Below are 19,751 nucleotides of genomic sequence, written 5' to 3'. Positions count from 1 at the left end.
GATCTACACTTTCGCCCATATAAAGCCTCATACGGTGCTATTTGAATGCTAGAATGATAACTATTATTGTAAGCAAATTCAATGAGTGGAAAATGATCATCCCAATTACCTCCAAAATCTATCATACATGCTCGCAACATATCTTCAAGAGTCTGGATGGTGCGTTCAGCTTGCCCATCGGTCTGCGGATGAAATGTCGTGCTAAGGTTCACTTGGGTCCCTAAACCCTCTTGGAAAGACTTCCAGAAATTAGCTGTAAACTGAGTCCCTCTATCAGAGATAACAGATACTGGAACACCATGGAGCCTCACTATCTCCCTCAGATAAAGCTCTGCATAATCTTCCGCCACATAGGTCGTTCTGACCGGTAAGAAATGAGCTGACTTGGTAAGTCTATCCACAATCACCCATATAGAGTCATACTTACGTCGAGAACGGGGTAAGCTTGAAATGAAGTCCCTGTTAATCACTTCCCACTTCCAAGTTGGGATTTCTATGACTTGCAACAATCCACCAGACTTTTGGTGCTCGATTTTCACTTGTTGACAATTGGGACATTGAGCTACGAATTCCGCTATATCTTTCTTCATCCCATTCCACCAATATACAGACTTAAGATAATGATACATCTTCGTCGCTCCGGGGTGGATAGAATAGCGGGAACAATGGGCTTCCCTCATTATTTGGTGGCGTAAGTCTGCCACATCGGGAACACATTAATCTGCCTCGACATCGGAGAACTCCGTCTCCTGAAATATCGAATGATGACTCCTCTTTCTGAGGGAGTGAGTCTCTGTACTGCATTAGCATGGAATCTTCGTATTGCCGCTCTTTCGCTTCTGCTACTAGCGACGAGACTGTTGAATTTTGAATTGTAGTTCCCCTGCTACCTGAGTCCACTACTCGAACTCCTAGGCTAGCTAACTACTGGAGCTCACGATCCATTTCTCTCTTCTCTGGTCGTACATCACATAAACTTCCCATAGATCTGCGGCTAAGAGCATCAGCTACAACATTTGCCTTTCTGGGGTGATACAAGATATCAACATCATAATCTTTTAGCAATTCTAACCATCGTCGTTGCTGCAAATTCAACTCTTTCTGCTTGAAGACATACTGAAGGCTCTTATGATCTGTATAAATATCCACATGGACACCATATAGATAATGTCTCCATATCTTTAATGCATGAATCACTGCAGCTAATTCTAGATCGTGGGTCGGATAGTTCTGTTCATGTTTCCGTAATTGTCTTGAAGCATATGCAATCACCTTACCATGTTGCATCAATACACAGCCTAGCCCAACACTAGAAGCATCGCAATATACAACATATCCTTCCTATCCCTCTGGAAGTGTCAAGAATGGGGCAGAAGTCAACCTATCTTTCAACTCTTGGAAGCTACATTCACAAGCATCTGTCCATTGAAACTTTGTCGATTTCTGGGTCAACTTTGTGAGTGGTACTGAAATAGAAGAGAAACCTTCAACAAATCTCCGGTAATATCCTGCTAAGCCCAGAAAGCTACGAACCTCCGTAGGAGTCGTGGGCCGTGGCCAAGTCTTCACAGCCTCAATCTTTTGGCTATCTACTCGAATACCATTGGCTGCAACAATGTGCCCTAGAAATGTTACTGAGTTTAACCAAAACTCACATTTAGAAAATTTTGCGAACAACTCTCGAGTTCGAAGAACTCCAAGGACAATACGCAAATGATCCGCATGCTCTGCCTCGGATCTAGAATACACCAAGATATCGTCGATGAATACAATCACGAACAAATCCAGAAAGGACCTGAACACATCGTTCATCAAATCCATAAACACTGCTGGCGCATTTGTTAGCCCAAGTTGTTACATCCCGTATTCTCATGCGTTGGAAAGTGTGCGAGTTAAATGATATTAGTAATGGACACGAGGTTATCCCCCAAGCTTATAGGTGGTTAAAGTGATGGTACACATGTATCGTAAGGATTTGAAGTTAAACCAATCGAAGAAAATAAATTTTGTCGAGTTTCAACATTTATTCGAGTGAAATACGGTCCAACCTATAATACCCCGTATTTTTGGACTAGAACATTTAATCGTCCAACATGAGCAAATTTACCCGAGCCCGGAGAATTCGATCATATCCAAGGATGAAAATCAAGAGCTCGTTGTATACAAGGAATGAAGTCCCAAAATAATTTAGGACTTAACAAGTGTGACCACGGTGATTGAAAATAATATTTTATGCGTGGCAAATGAGGCTATGGACTAGTGTTATATCACATGGTCATGATAATGAGTATATAATGGGTGTTAAACATGATTACTATTTAAGTGAATTGAGATCAAAAAATTAATTATGTGTATAATTGGCCAATGGGAGATTGTAGTAGAAGACAAAAATTAATGAAGATTATGGGATAAAAATTATGTGGGCATAATCCACGTGTGCCATGGATAGGTGGGTAGCAAGTGGACTATGCAAAGGTTGGGGTGGCAGCTTAAGTGATGACTATTAAAAGAAGTCACCACACTTTTACACGTGTAAAAAAATGGAAAAGGTGTCAATGCCCGTGACAATGCAACAGTGCAACGAGGTGATTATGCATTCAGTTTAAGACTAAATTGATCAAATTTTTGGTTATCTTTGTTTTCCAAAGCAGCATTGTTGAATCTTTTCATTGGTTATCCTTCTTGTTGTTAATTCTCTAGCCTAGATACGTTGTGGACTTTTTATTATCGTGTCTCTTTCTTAGTATTCTTTTGTCACTAAATTCCAAGTTGGATAATTGCAAGATATCCATTACCTTATGCTACCTCTGGGATATAAAAGTATCAACTACATGTAGAATAATTGCGGAGGCAGCGCAAATGATGCATTCCTTTTTGGCACCATGCAATTGATCAAATAAATCATCAATCCTCGGAAAAGGATATTTGTTCTTAATCGTCACTTTATTCAACTGCCGATAATCAATGCACATTCTCAAAGAGCCATCTTTCTTTCGGACAAACAATATGGGTGCTCCCCACGGGGACGAATTAGGCCTAATGAAGCCTTTCTCAAGCAAGTCTTTCAATTGCTCTTTCAACTCCTTCAATTCTGTGGGGGCCATTCTATAAGGAGGAATAGATATAGGCTTAGGGTCTGGCAGCACATCAACAGCAAAATCAATTTCCCGCTCGGGAAGAAGGCCTGGAAGTTCTTCCGGGAACACATCCGGAAATTTATTCAGCACTGGAACTAACTGTAGAGTCGGCGATGTTGACACCCAATTTTTTTTATCTTTCCATTACTACTATAAATTTGGGATTTGTTTCAAACTCGATTCTGTTCGAGTTCTTTGGAGCTGCGGATATCCTTTTTTAAAAAAAAAAAAATCAATATTCTTCAATATTAGCACCTTCGGGTAGTGATTCAAAATATTAAGCAACTTTATTCCTTTTCTGCCCCTGTTACTGACTTGAATCCGAGCGATACTCAAGCTCGGAGTTTGTTGGTGTTCGAGTGTAGATTCGAGACCACGACGACCCCTGTTCACTGCACCCGAAAAAGGTCAGTAACTTTCTTCCCTTTTTTTCATTTCCAGCCTTGTCTATTTAGTTTATCTTTGTAGCAAGTCGTTTTATTTCTGTGGTAAAATAGTTGCTGGATCGCCTTTCTGTTAGTATCAAAATCATGTTGTAGTATGAGTTGTTGGATGTAAATTCTAATTCATATAGGAAGCATGACAACTTTTTGTATTCCTTTGAATTTATGCGATAAAGTGTGAGTCATTAGCTTAGTCTCAACTCAGCATTTTTGGTTCTTTCTTGTGATTTCATTTACTTAAGCAAGTTCATACGAGTCAATGGTTGCTTTTGGTAGAAAAAATGAACATACGGCCTACTCCTTCATGAATGCACAATATCTGATGGTAAATTGTATTGCTCACATGGGTGTTTTAGTCGCTAAAGTATGATTCCCTTCCTTTTCCCATAGTTCTAGTTAAAGAATTAGTGTCAAACTTCTCAGTAGAGGTTAATGAGGGATAGAGTCTGAATGTTTCTTTTCTCGTTTAGTTAAAGTACATGTATGTAACTTAAGTCGTTTAAACAATTGTTGCCCAGTTTTCTTTTTTTTCTCTTCTTGAATTTTACTAAATACAATTTCTTAAATCAGAAACTTATCCGTGTCTCATTTACATGCTTTAACCTTAATAGTACATTCTTTGAGTTGGAATATCAAATATGATGTAGAGAGTTAGCTTTTTTTTTTCTAGTCCAGTTTATTTTTTCTTTGTCGTGATCACTGTCACATTTCTTTTACAGTTGGTTTAGTCTTTGTCTTTTTTGGTACTAAGTTATGGTTCTTGAATCTTTCAGCTCCTGTGATGTTTTCTGCCAATCGAATTCGGCCTATTTGTTGTTGAAATGAACTGGTTTCGAGTTTTGAGGGATTTTGGGCTAATAAGAGCAGTAGCGCAGAAGTCAGTCCTTTGCTTTTTCTTTTTTTTTATGATCTGGGTCTGGACCAAAAGTGGCATTCAAATAACTATACTTAAGATCATCTTTTCTTGTTATGTACACAGCTTGCATCTATGCATATTATAGAGTTATATTTACATTGAGTAATTAGTTTCTGTTCTTTTCTTCCTTACTAGTGATTAACCACCGCATCTATTTACGTAATATCACTTGTTCGGCTTGAGTATTGAAACTGCTCTGTTGTGTTGGTTGTCGATTATAAAAATCTTGTATGTTACAGAATCATGTCACCACTTCTAATCTTTTTTCTCCTTTTCTTTTGCATGACACACCGGAGTCGAAGGGTCTTACTTTAAGACTCGACGTCACCTCGCGAAGGCTTGAAATGCGCGTCCACATCCTCCTTTATATGTTTCGCTCTCCTTCAAAACTCGTCCGAACAATAGCACAAAAGAGAGCAGCAAACAGTGTATGTGTTATCTATTTGGTATCTTACTTGATGCTCCTGAACATTGTGTTTAGTCGAAAACTAGTTTGTTTGATCACATAGGTGTTTACCTCTAATTAATGATTTAAAACCAATGACTAAAACCCATAGGATGATTTGCTAACCAAATATTTTTAACTCTAAAATGACTCATGGTTGAGTTCAAATCGGTTCCAGAAACATCAAAATATGTATTTTACAAGTTTTTACAAGATCTATATGTCCAACTTTAAGCTTTTGTTTCACTTATACTACTATATTGCATAAGTATTCTTATATATGGTATTTACCCACTTATTAGATGGTGAAATATAAATTATTTTACGATGACTCTTTTCTTAAAATACTTTCAATATATTCTCTTCAGTTACGCTTATGCTCAAAATAACACATTTCTTAATAAATCAATTAACACTTAGTTATTAAGTTGTTTCGAATATTTACAAAACATCGTATAATCCCGCACTTTTTTTTAGTTTACTTATAACTAAAGTCTTTTATGCAAAAGAATATTATCTTTTCTAAAAGCCTTATTTTAAAATAGCATATTTATATTTCCACTATAGCCTTGGCAACACTTACAATATATTTTCTTACATATTATAAAATATTACACCTACATTCTTAGCCAAATTAAATTTGAGTTCGGTCGGATTAACCATTATTAATGGAATTTAGAGGATGCCTGATACCTTCCCTCTAGGTTAGTTGAACCCGTACCTAGAATCATTTGATTTCGTAGACTTTAAAATAGAGTCAACTTTAGATAACTACTTTAATAAACTTTATGTGCCCTAATTCACCGTAAATAATTAGGTGGCGACTCCTAATTTTAAATAATCCCGGAATTACCAGGATGTTGTAAACTATTTTGACCCCGGTTAAAATAAGGTATAACAGGCGACCCAGCTTCTACATCTTGAATTCGCACTAGATGATAAATGCACCCTTTCGTGATCATTTTCCTTGCCTTTAGATAGGAAATAAACCTACCTTTTGGTGATGCCGTATTCCCTTTCCATTCTAAAACTGGTTCTCCCGGAAATTGGAAACGAACCATTTTCATCCTACAATCCACATTGGCATAACAAGAAGCCAACCAATCCATGGCCATAATAACATCAAAATCCACCATTTCTAACTCATGCAAGTTAATCATGGTACGACGATCACAAATCACAATTACACAATTTCTATATACCCGGCTAGCTATTACCGATTCACCCACGGGTGTAGACATCTCAAAAGGTTTGATTAACTCCGGTTCGAATCTAAATCGACCCGCAATATATGGCGTAACATAGGACAATGTGGAGCTCGGATCAATCAAAGCATATACATCATGAGAGAATACCGATAATATACCTATGACCACGTCAGGAGAAGACTCCAGATCTTGGCGTCCAGCCAAAGCATAAATACGGTGCTGGGGACCGCTAGAACTGGGAGCTCTCCCTCTGCCTCTACCATGGCCGACTGGCGCCTGTGAACCTAGCCCCATAGGGCGCATAGAAGATGAAGATTCGGCTACTGACCCTAAAGGCTGGGTCCTACCTCTACCATGAACCGAGGGGAAATCACGCATAATATGGCCTGGCCGACCACATGAATAACAACCATCTGAACCTGATCGGCATTGACCCCAATGCAACTTCCCATACTGGGAACATCGGGGCATGGGCGTCCTCGCCTGACCCGAATCACCTCTAAACTGGGACCCTGAAGAACTCGAACTCGGCCCTGCACGAGCAGATCTATCAAATCTCTGGCCTGAAAACCGTGGAGGTGCACTGGTCATAGAATAGCCCGAATTCCTGGGAAACTGCTGCCTGTGCCCACCTCTGAACTCACTCATCGGACCCGAAGATCTGGCCCTCTTGCTATGGCCCCTATCTTGCTCGCGTTCACTTCTTTGATGTTGCAAGCTTTCTTCTAAGTTCTGAGCATGAGCCTGAATGCGCGCAATATCCATACCGTCCTGAAGGGACGCAGTCAGGCATCTATCCATCAAGTGTGGCCCTAGGCCTTTCACAAATCGGTGCACTCGGTCACCCATGTCCGCTACCATGGTCGAAGCATACCTAGCCAAGGAATTGAAGCGGAGACTATACTCTAGAGCACTCATACTACCTTGCCTCAAATTTAAGAACTTATCGGCTCTAGCTCGCCGAACTTTCGGAGGCATATAGTGTCGGAGAAAAGCATCAACAAACTCTTGCCATACCGGGGGAGGTGCATTGGCTCCCCGTGAAGCCATCCAAACTGTATACCATTGGATCGAGACATCTCTCAATCTATACGACGCTAACTCCATGATTCGGTGTCCGAAGCATGTATCAATCGAAGCGTCCTCAACATACCATCGATGAAATCCTGAGGGTCCTCCTCCGGCTTTGACCCAAAGAATTCCGGAGGGTTTAAGGTAATGAAATCACGGGCCCTTGCACTAACAACCCTATCACCTTGCCCTGTACTTTGCCTCTGAGTCTGGGCCGCAACCAACTGAGTAAGCAAATGTATGGGCTCTTTCACATCTTGGCCTGGAGCGTCCGGTGGAGGAGCCGGAGGTGATGGAGCTGGGGCTGAGGCCCCCTCACGCTCCTCAGTAATAGGCTCTGTCTGGGAGGACTGAGATTGAGCCGCATTCTGGGACTCACTTTCCTCTACTACAGGTGGCGGTGCTCTTTCAGTTCGCTTTTCTGCCACCGTCTTGCCCTTTTGGGCTGCTGTAGTTGTTCTCTTTCTAGGCATTTCTGAAATACACAACACACGATTAAGGAAAACCAATTTCTTATATCACAGCTCTATTGCACGATTCTTATGAAGAAAGAAGGTCATTTATTCCTAAAATGTCTGCAGCTTCTTGTTTATAAGTGTGGCGCGCAACACACCCATAACCAAGACTCTACTACACATGGCTCGTAGACACACCTTAGGACAGAATGGGTTTCCTTACACTTGATTCACTTGATTTGTGTTGTTGATGACAAGACAGGCTGAGACGTGGTGATTTACGGACACAGTTTACGGGCCGTAAACCACTTTACGGTCCGTATTTCAGGTCGTATTTAACCATTTGATCATTTGGCAGAAAGTTGAAGTTTTGGAAGCCAAAATACGACATGGCAGTTTACGGGTCGTATACCACTTTACGGTCCGTATTTCATTTTACGTGCAACTGGCCAAAATGCAGATCTACAACTTTTCACATTTTCAGAACCTATAATTATTCATTATGGAGCATAACCTATCTCTTATTTCAAGTGCCTTCAGAATCTTACTTAGGGTCGTCAAATGTTATTTCTTACTCATGAAAATATCAGATACTCGTACTCCTCGCGGGTCCATTCACTTGGGAAACAATAGAGGATTTTTTTTTTCGAGGTGTAACACCCGCCCTCTCGGAGCATGAGCATGCCACATATTTCACCGCATTAATGGAGTATCGGCGACGTCCCGTGAAGTTTTGAAAGGTACAATCCATGGGAAGTACGTAATGATGAAGTAAAGGATGAAGTATGATCTCGTAAGTCGTCACCAGGAAGGAAAACCTTGGAACCAAGGGAAATGACCCTTATCAAGTATAATTAATGATAAATATCATGTATGGAAAGTTTCGGAGGTTCCAGGATCAAGCGGATTGAAGAAAACAAAGTTAATGAGACTTTGGTAGAAGTTTGTGAAATTTCGGAAGCAAATTTTGGTCCAAATAGATGGAAGTTTATCTCATAGTATATAAGGATTTTTGGGGTGATTCAAGTGCCCAAAATGAAGTTCGCCGAGTTTAGAATCCAACGCAATAAACTGTTTGTCAAGACGACATCAGAGTAAAAAGTTATAGGCGTTGTAAGATAGGCTGTCAGAAGCCTGCGTGACCGTGGCCCTAGGCCATGCAATCGCGCTAGCTACGTGTCAAGTCGGTGAAAACCGACCTAAAACGCCTATAAAAGGCCTGCATAACCCATTTTAACCCTCCAAACACCCCCAAGATCAGTTCCTAAAGCACCTAGATGATGTAAGTGATGTAGAAGACCAATTTGACACTATTTTGGAGCGGCTAGTGTCGATCAGGGCTCGGGGAGCTTGTGTACCTTCGTAGATGTTGACGTTATCATCGTGGTATCGGGGGGAGGGGCAGAAACCCCATATGCAATATGATAATGCAAGTCGTCGCGGCTAATTGAGGTAAGATCCCTACAATATACTCGTGAATTTACGATAATTCAAAGTTATACTCATTGAATTGTGTCGTATATTGTTGAATTGAGCGAAGGATGGGATAAACCGGTGTGAAGAATATTTGTAGAATGATATGGATGGATTGTTGGAATTATGATCATATATATTGCGTCGGCGGTTGTTGTTGTTGTTGTTGTTATGGTTGTTTTTGTTATGTCGGGATATAGTAAAAACAAAGGAAGTGCTGCCGAATTTTCCGTAGAACGAATTCCTCAGGACTACAAGATTTAGATAAGTTGAATCTACGGAGTTGAATAAGGAAATTATTTGTCGATATAGGTTTTGGGACCAAAGGACGAGCAGTGGATTAAGGGAGCGAGTCAGGTTAGCGAGACAGCAGAGGCAGGTATGTAAGGCCTAGCTGTCCTCATTTTGTTGGCACGAGTCCTACAGAAATTTAACGTGCATGCTCCTTAATTCGAAAACGTCTGAAGTTTTACAAAGAAAAGATATGTTTTTATGAGAAATCTATGATTTACAAGATTTACCGGTTTTTTGGAAAAGCATGTTTTTATACGATTTTCCGTAAACGATTTTTGTTGAATATACTAGAGGCCCGTTAGTACGCATTCCTTGACTCTTATTAAATTCCACAAAAATGTCACGTGTGTTCCCTATGCTTGTTTATTGATATTATATTTATTGTTGATTGTCCTTTCGGCCTCTTCATGCATTCCATAACATATTCGGAGGTTACGACCTTACGTCACTCCGAAAGGCCTATGTCTACTTCTTTGTACTCTGCATGCATTTATATATATACTATATATGCACTATTTTACTTACCGAGCCGCACTATAGTCAGTCAGGTACGGCACGTAGATGTGTAACCACTGATCAGTTGGGTATGGTTACCGAGTCCCAAAAAAGGCCGGGTACGTTGATAATGATGTTTCCCCGGACATGAGAGGATATGATGATGATGATGATGCTTATTTACCGAGTTCCGAAAGGGCCGAGTACGATATCTCACCGAGTCCCACTAGGGCCGGCTACATTAGATATATATACACATATACACACACACACTATATTGCATATGACAGATGGTTTTTATCATGCACTGCATATTGATTGTCTTCGGGTTATGACTTTCATTATACATCTTCTAGACTGTCTTGTTTCATTACCGTATTTCAGCCTACCTTACATACCCAATACATATTTTTAGTACTGAGTGTTCCATTTTGGGACCTGCATCTCATGCTGCAGGTCAAGACAAATTTACTAACGGCGCGCTATGATAGGAGCATCGTCAGCGGGTCAGCAAGTGCCATTCATCCGGACTTTCCTGCTTTGGTATATGATTATGACTGCATGGTTACTGTATATTTTTTGGATATGTCGGTGGATGTGTAGTCCCGACCTTTTATGAGGATAATGTTTCCTACTCTTAGAGGCTTGAAGACCTTGTGTAGTGTGTTGGTGTTGGTCGTGAGAATTATGTTCTGTTAAATGGGCCTACTGACTTATGATATTGTTTAGTGGCGGCCTCGTCAGCACGCGTACTATGATTATGTGTATATGTAGGTGATGTTGTCTACTGTTCGGTTTGGGTTTTGCTGAATGCAGGTGCCACTAAGGCTTTATGCTAAGTTGTTCCAAGTCCAGTATGATTATATTATCTAGTTCAGTTTAGCTTAGCCGGCATTCTGGCCGAGGGGTCGGGTGCCCTATCACGCCTCCCTGCGGGGGTGTGACAATTAAGACTTCAGCTATTTAAGAAACTTCTCAATTATATTATACTAACATCTTACATGTGTAAAAATATTCAAAACAGAGTACAAGCAATGCCTTTCGTTAATTAATTACACAAAAAGGGCATTTCCATGAAGATATATATACTTCGGTACACAAAATGAGCTTTTCAATCAATTATATCATACTAACATCTTACACATGTGAAAATATTTAAAAGAAACTACAAGCAATTCAAACGTCTAAACAATTAGTTTGTACTAATACTCATTATATATATATATATATATATATATATATATATATATATATATATATATATATATATATATATTGAATTGTATATGTAATTGTATGGATACTTCGATATGGTATTCAGTATTTTCTTTATTAATACCGAATACCGTACCAAATACCAAACTTTTCAAAAATGCATACCAAATATCGTACCAAATACCATGATACCGAAACCGCGGTATCAAAAATTTTGATTTTGGTATGGTAATCGGTATATATCGTACCGTGCCCACCCCTAAATCAGAGGATTTAGATGCAGAACAGGAAGTACTCATAACTCCACTTCTCTTGTTCATTTCAGTTTACAACATTTATTATTATTTATTAGGCTGCCCTTTCTCGAGCACCCCACTTACAGTTCTTTCTTTCAGTTACTTTACATACCAGTGCAATTCAAATGTACTGACGTTTTTTTTGCCCGGGGACTACATCTCGCGATACAGGTAACAATTTACAGGACGACATATCTGCTCGCTAGGATCTGCAATATCAGCTGATGGTGAGCCCCGGTTCTTTTGCGGCCTTATCATTTATTTATAGTTTTTATAACAGTTATAGGTAGTAAAGTATGCTGGGGGCCTTGTCCCGGTAAACAGTCAGTTTTCAGTACTTCATTAGAGGCTTCATGGACTATAGTAGTAGTCAGTCAGAGTCGCAAGCTTGTATGTTACCTATGTTGGCAACTTTGTTATACTTCAGACTTTGCCCAATACTTCCGTACAGTCACGCCCCGAACCATGGCCTGGACATAACACGGCACTCAGTGCCTTACTGCATGTGACTGAGCGAACCACATGGCTTGCTGAATCAATATGGGGCATGTACTAACGCGGAATACACTTTAAAATATGCATAGTAAGAATAACAAGAGTCATCATAATACTAATGAAAATACTGTTTAGACATGATGCGGAAATAGTCTAAAAATATAATAAGTAGTGAGCCAATACTGGCTATACGACTCTGGACATCTAACACGACATAACTGAAGTAGTCTAGTCTATGAAATCTCTGACATGAATGTAACGACCCAGCGGGTCGTTAGGAGCGTTTTGACCATTTTACCCTAGCTGATTCAATTCTGAGACTAGGTGTAAGTCTAATGAAAACTTAAAAAGTTAGAATTCTAAAAACTGAGGCATTTGATTGAATGTTGTGCATTGTTTGGCTAGTTTTATTTTTGTTGGGGGGTGACTTAGAAAATTAGAACTCTGTTGTGAATTTTGAGGCCATGAGTGAGTCCGTAGCGCGTTTTTACTTATGTGTGCATGTTTGGTTTGTATCTGTAGGGCCTTGGAATATTGTTGGAATTTTAGGTGAAAATCTGGTGAAAAAGTAGAGGTTACTGGTCGGATGCGATTGCTCTGCCCGCTGCAGCAAGTCTGCCACGGGGGGCGACGGTCGTCACCACAGGGTTGAGAGAGTTAATGAGGTCAGCCGCAGCAGTGGGTCAGACCGCTGCAATGAACATAGTGACTGCTGCAGCGGTCGACGGGAGGCAGAAACTGACTTTTATATTGCAAATTTTTTAGTCATTCACCACGTAGCACTAAAAATAGTTCCCAAGAAAGTGAGAGGAGATTTTCTAAGGCTATGGTGAAGTTCTCCTTTGAAGGTAAGTCTTAACCCTTTTCATTGTTCATTCCCTTATCATCTTTAAGTTCTTATGCTAGTTAAGGTTCTTAAATGCTGAATGAAAATAATAGAACCCTAGAATTGTTAAACGCTAGAATAATTGACGTGTTATTGATTTTATTGTTATTTAATCATCTAGAAGGGTGGGTAATCACCTTCTAGGATAGTAAATTGGTTAATTGTGTTGGGAATTGTGTATTGAGACTTAGGACTCTAATAAACAGGCGAAATTTGGACTAAAATCTGTTTTGAAGGGATTAAATTGATTAGAAACCCATAAATTGGAAGATTATGATTGTTGGGATCGAGCTTATGATAAATCTACCATTTAATAATGGTTCACCTTTCAAAAAAGGTAGAAGTAATTGGGTCCTCTTTCCCAATGTTGTCCCCATATTTATTAGAAGGTCTATTGCTTACTTAGCATTATATTGCTAGACTTTGACCGTTCTGAGTCAAGGAAACAGAAAGCTCATGTGAAGTAGTTCGTCGCTCTATTCTGCTTTCGAGGTAGGTTACAGCTTACTTTAGTTAGACTCTGATTAGCGAAATGTATATATTATATAGAATTGACGGGAGAAAACATAATTAGGTCTTCAACATGGTGTTTGGTTGAATATTATCTAAGGTTGGTATGATTTCTGATTATATGGGCTTGTCACCATTACTTTATGTACTGAAACCTGAGGTGTATTTGTTGTGACATGGGAAGGAAGGAGTCAATAGATACTCTCCTTGTTGATAGAGATGGTTATATATCCTTGCTGTTGTTGAGTGATTTATCTAAGTCATGTTATGGCTTGTAGCATGGTGCCTTGTGCTCATTGACCTTGATATTATTGGCTGATCATGTTCCATATTGACTGTTGGACTGGAAATATGTTGAGATTCATATTGTGATCAGATAATGAGATTAGGCTTGAATTGGATGTGTACTTGTGATAAGGCACGAATGAGATCTTAATTATGATTTGCTGAAGGTAACGAAGTTATGCAAGATTTGATACAACATATGGTGTTTGTGATCTTGATAGCATATTCATTTTCATTCATTACATTGATTCCTCATTCCTGCATTCATACATTTATATATGATGGAAATAGTCCGGAAATGATTGATGCAAGAGTTAGTGATGAGGGGCACTTGCTATATGTGGAGGTAAAGGGTGTCATAGACTCTTACGTTGATCAAGAGGAATTGTATGATTCATTCCAGGGATAAGTTGATTATTCTATGTCCTGATATGGTTAAGGCAATGCGACTTGCAGTTTCATTGGTGTTTGACTTCATTGACTGATCATGCTTACTTTGAGTTGATATCTCATCTTGAGGTACTAGAATTGAACCATATTTTGAATACTCATTTTGCATACAACATATGTATAAAGGCACATCTGACTGGGGGTGGGGATATGATCTATCTTGATATATGTATATAAGGCACATTTGATAAGGGGGTGAGGATGTGGCCTGTTTGAACTCGTGATCCAAGGTCTGTTCCAGAGCGAGGGGTACATGGACTTCGCGGATCTCTCATGGGTCATGACTATTGGGCAAACAATACCATTAGCATGTGTGTACAGGTTTGAGGCATTTGGACAGTGCATTGTATTGCATTTCACATCACTACATTTTATTTTGCATCATTATATAGCTCTTTATTTTTTATTTGGCATGGTTGGTTCGTATTATTATAGTGGTGTAGATCGTATTATGGACTGGGTTAGATTGCTGGGTAGTGACTCTTCAAAGGTCAGAACCTAGGTTGTGATTATTGATTGATATTATTGTGATAAGACAGATTTGTGGTTTAGAAGCTTCATCTTAGATGGTGATTCGGTTATGGATATTCTGTGACTTGGTTTGAGTATTATGTGCTTACTTGCTTATCTTGTTGATTTTATGCTTATATGTGTGAACTAATCTTAGTCGGCCTATGATGCTTACTCAGTACATGTTGTTTGTACTGATGCTACTCTTGATGTACTCTTCTTTTGAGTGCAGAGTTTGTTACTCATTCCAGCTCCTGTCGTCGAGTGTGATCCGAATCTACTTAACAGAGATTCTAGGTTGAGCTTTAGCTAGATCCGTAACCCGGATACTCTTCATTTGTACATAACTGTTTATTTTGTATTCTTGAAACAATATTGTTATACTTGAGATTTTTACTTCATATCAAACTTGTATCTCGATATAGTGACTCTTCTACTAGTTCAGACTAGATTTTGGGGTTGTTATTACTTTCGAATTTATTATCTATATGATTCGAATATGTTAGCTAAATTATTGTTTATTTTCGCATAATTCTTATATATGATTAAAATGATTTGGGAATGATTCGCCTAACTAGGGAGACAGTGTAGGTGTCATCACGATTCACAAATTGGGTCGTGACAATGAGTCTGACTGCTAAACTGTTTACCGGGACAAGGCCCCCCTGCATACCTTAACTGCATAACTAACATGAAATAAATAAAAATAAAACCCCCAATGAGATGGGGCTCACCAATAGTTGATACGTGCAAAGTCCTAATGAGCTGATCCGTCGTCCTGTAAATCTACATCGTGAAATGTCGACCTTTAAGCAAATAAAAGGGGACGTCAGTACACTCGAATTGTACTGGTATGTAAAGCAGCTGAATGAAACAACATGGCACATGAAATAATAGAACTGAAACTAAAACTATATCTGTAAACTGAACATGAACATGAATATCATCTTACATGAATATGTATAACATGAATAAGATATTTTAAGTCTGTAAAAAGATATCTGTGAGAGAGCATTAGTATAACCGACATAAAACCACCACGTAAGCACATGGCATCTGATCTATGGCTGATCAGCTAAGCCATCTTGTACCTTGTCGAGATAAAAAACGTGAACATGATATGAATGGATCCAATAACCCGCAATGGCTAAACATGAAGGAATCATCCTAACTGGGCAGAGCGATTCTTATCCTACGCTGACATACGTAGTTTTAGGTTGTCTGAGCCTTCTCGGTAATTTTGTGCAACTCTAAAAACATGAACATGGATATAATTGGCTTAGTAGCCCATGAATTATATAAATATGATTGTGAACCTGACTCGTGATTGTATTGCAACATGAAGATAGATATATAGTATAACTTGTGTGAAAACAAGGGAGCAGGTAGAAGTTCGTGAAAATAAACATAGAAGTTCATATCTTGCATTTAAGAACCCATAGAATGCAAAGTATGGGTTTTCATGGATTACAGATGGATTCTCAATAACCAAAAATAGACTAGTAAGAACAAAATAACGAATTATTTATACGAACATGGTATATCATGGTACATGTACTTAGGGTCATCATGAATTTGATTAGAAACCCTAGTTTTGGTGAAACTTCATATTTTTAAGGAAGAACGTGGTGTGTTGAAGAACAATGATGTTCACACGTATGGATAGAAACCCTACTTACCTGTTAATGCTCTAAAAAATGTAATTGATGGTTTGAACTTGGAGAAGAATCCAAAAGCCCTAATCATGAATCCCTTTGATGGGTTTTCTTGAAAACCCCTAAGTTAGGAATAATGGATTGTTGTTTAGAAATCATGGATACATGTTAGAATTCACTTGAAAGGTTTGGAATAGGATTACCTTAGTGTATCATGATGGAAGGAGGAGAAGAACTTCATGTTATGTCTTGAGAATATGAAAAGTGGGATTAAAACTGAAGTCCCGAATTTGTACTATTTGCTGAATCGGAGAAAGGATGGGCATAACGTATGCCCGTACAATCTGGGCGTATCTCATGTGTCAAATTCCAGAAACCATGATTTTTAGTATGTGAGGTACGCGATGAAAAGTACGGCTCGCACTTTAAAATACGTCCCGTATAAATTGTACGGCCAAGAAGTACGGCCCGTACATTCAGGCTGTACCTAGAATGCCAAATTCTAGTGGTTCTGTTTTTTCCCATGTGAGGTACATCCAAGAAGTACATCCCGAACATAAATATATGGCCTGTGTATTTTGACGTAAAACGTTTTACTGTTTAATCCAACCACTTCCCGTCTTGGTTTCTAAGTCTCGAATCATGAACGTAACTTAGTTAGGAGGTACGAGATGTTACACGAGGTACGAGATGTTGCACGTACTTCATGATTTATTCAGTTAGTCTTTTAGTAGATCAGTATGTGTTAGTTATATTTCCGCTTTCAGTAGTTTTGATATCATATGTTGATTCAGCCAGCCAGCCAGTTGATTCGCTTGGTCACATGTAGTCAAGTATCGAGTGTCGTGTTACGTCCAGACCCAGATTCGGAGCGTGACAAATGGCCTTGGTTAGCACCAACGGAAGGTTTGCCGCATCTGCGATGTCGCATGTGCAAGTTCTTTTTCCTTTTGCGGGGGTCTAGGGATTAAGAGAGGCCCCACATATGCGATGATGTTTTTGAAGGTGCAACGCCACATTTGCTAAAAACAATTATGCAAATGTGACGTCGCTAGGCAGATTTCACCTTTTATTTCCCCAATTCAATTTAATGTTCATAATTTGATTTTAGGAGCATTGGAGCTCGATTTTAGGCAATTTCAAGGTTAGGATCATGATTTAGCTCGGGGGTAAATTTCTAATCGCTATTTTTCTTAATTGTTCTTCAATAGGGTTTTGAAGAATTTCTACAATCTAAGAATTCACAATGTTATTTTTGATGTTAATCACATGTTAATGGAATGAATGTACCATAGGAGTGGTTTAGGAACTTATCTTGGATGGGTTGTCGAAATCCTAGGTCGAAAATTCTGTCAAAGTCGGACAAATCGAAATGTAATGAAATTTCCACTAAAATCCTGTTCTTATACCATTTTTGCCCAGTTTGAGATTTTATGACGAATATGAGATCGCATCTCCGGAGTTGCGATCTCATCTCTATTGCATACACTTCCAATACCACTTGAAAATTTGCCTAAAACGCAAAATCGAATGCGGGGTCACATCCTGGAGTTTGGGTCGCATCTCCTCACAGGCTTCAATAAATCAGACATAGCCTTTTTCTTACAGCTCTGAGTGATCTAGCTTTATATGGTTGGAAAGATATTTCAAAGGGCTACAACTTTCATGGCCAAAATATTCCCATATTCACAACCAATTAAGAATTATACGCGCTTGAATTGAGTCCTTCTACAAACTCAGTTGGAACTTTTGATTTTCATGAAAAAATTTACCTGCCTTGGTCTTAGGTCAATATTTACACCTCAAATTACTTCCTAAGAACCATTTATATTTAGTGTAACACATTGATTACTTAATTCAAAACTAACCACAAGCATTTAATGCGTTCAAACCTAACCCGAAAACATGGTGTGTTACAATGATTCATGCGGGATAGATCAATATTCACGCGCGCACATGATCATATTAATGATTAATATTTGGCACAAATATCTAGATTTAGTGTCATTTACACTTTACTTCTTAACACTTTCATCGCAGTTTTGAATGCGAATTGCTGTATATGAGCTTATGTTGGTATGTTTATATGAATAGGTACAACAAGGACCAATGAAGGGTATTCCGGGCAGTTTTGAGTGATTCTGAGGCTGTGTACGTCGATTGAACGTTGCAAAGGAAGTTCCAGCACTTGAAGGCAAAATCTGACCACTGAAGGGTCTCATGCTCTGGCCATGCGCCCCACAGCCAACGCACAAAAACACCATTCCTGAATCTCAGACAGACCATGCGTTGGTCATGCGCCGCACAAGAAGAACATAAAAGAGGTTATGCGATGGCCATGCGACGCACAACCAGCGCACAAGCGGCGTCAATTGTCCTATTTAGATCGGGATTGGGCCCACTTATCTCATATTTTTCCCTAGCTTATAAATAACCGTTTTTACATTAGAATAGACGACTTTTGACCTAGAGAGAGTAGGAGCCGCCGTGGAGGCCGGAGATTATTGGGATTATTCTTTTCTTCTCGTTATTACTAGTTTGTATATTTTCTTTGAATGATTTGTTGTTTTCCCTCCATGTCTATGTGGAGCTAAACTTCTCGTTCTAGGGTTGTGGTAAACCATGATTATTGATGTTTGGTGATTATTTCTTATCTTAATATGAGTTGTTGAGTTTGATTGCTTCTTTAATTCTATTCATAATTGCTTGATTGTTTGGCCAACAGTTAGGTTCTATCGACTATCTAATATACATGCTTGGGAAAGATGTTGTTAGATTAGTGAAGGATTAAAGAGGGCGTGATCCGATTATCCCTACAGTTGGGCTAGGATAGGAATATACCTAGGCGCCGCGTTCAATTAAATACCATAAACGAATTGCGTTCTTAACAGGTCAATTCCATAGGAATATAGGCGGCAAACTGTTTTGAATAGGCGAGTAGTAGTTCGGGAGAATACTACGAGAGTTAATAATCCGGTAAATTAGCAATCGTCGACAATTCAGATTAAAGGGAAATAGTTCGAAAACTCAACAGGATTTGTGAACCAACCGCAACCCTGGAACATTCGTCTCATTGATAATATATAAATCTGCTCTTTCTTTGTTGAAGTTCACTATTTGTCTCTTTTATCTTCAATTAGTTTATAATCAGAATCTTCGAATTTCATCTCTTGTATAGATAATTTGGATAGTTTAATTTAGTTGACGGTTAATCATAACTCCCTGTGGGTTCGACATCCGATTTCTAAAATCACTATATTACTTGTACGACCACGTACACTTGCGTGTGCATTTGGATGCAACAAGTTTTTGGCGCCGTTGTCGGGGAGTTAGAAATTAACTGTTTATCTAGATTCTACTTTTCTTTTTGTCTATTCAAGTTTTTTTAATTTATTTTATTTTTATTTTTTAATTTAGTAGTTTGGATATCTTTCTTGATATGGCATCTTGGAATAAAAATTGGTCGAATATTTGTTGTGCCTATTTTGGTGATTCTTGTCTGATTTGTGGAG

The 19,751-nt window shown here is 38.9% G+C and overlaps 1 long non-coding RNA gene across 1 annotated transcript; it reads left to right on the top strand.

The window, feature by feature from the left end:
• Positions 1-2,661: 2,661 nt before the first annotated feature.
• LOC132621847 (uncharacterized) lies at positions 2,662-15,014 on the top strand. Its single transcript, XR_009575716.1, has 5 exons — positions 2,662-4,924; positions 10,394-10,480; positions 11,620-11,675; positions 12,466-12,791; positions 14,817-15,014. It is a non-coding gene; the product is annotated as an uncharacterized LOC132621847 (long non-coding RNA).
• Positions 15,015-19,751: the final 4,737 nt, after the last annotated feature.

This window comes from Lycium barbarum, chromosome 2 (genome assembly GCF_019175385.1).
Source record: "Lycium barbarum isolate Lr01 chromosome 2, ASM1917538v2, whole genome shotgun sequence".
Taxonomy (NCBI): Eukaryota; Viridiplantae; Streptophyta; class Magnoliopsida; order Solanales; family Solanaceae; genus Lycium; species Lycium barbarum.
This window is presented reverse-complemented; position numbering and strand designations above follow the sequence as displayed.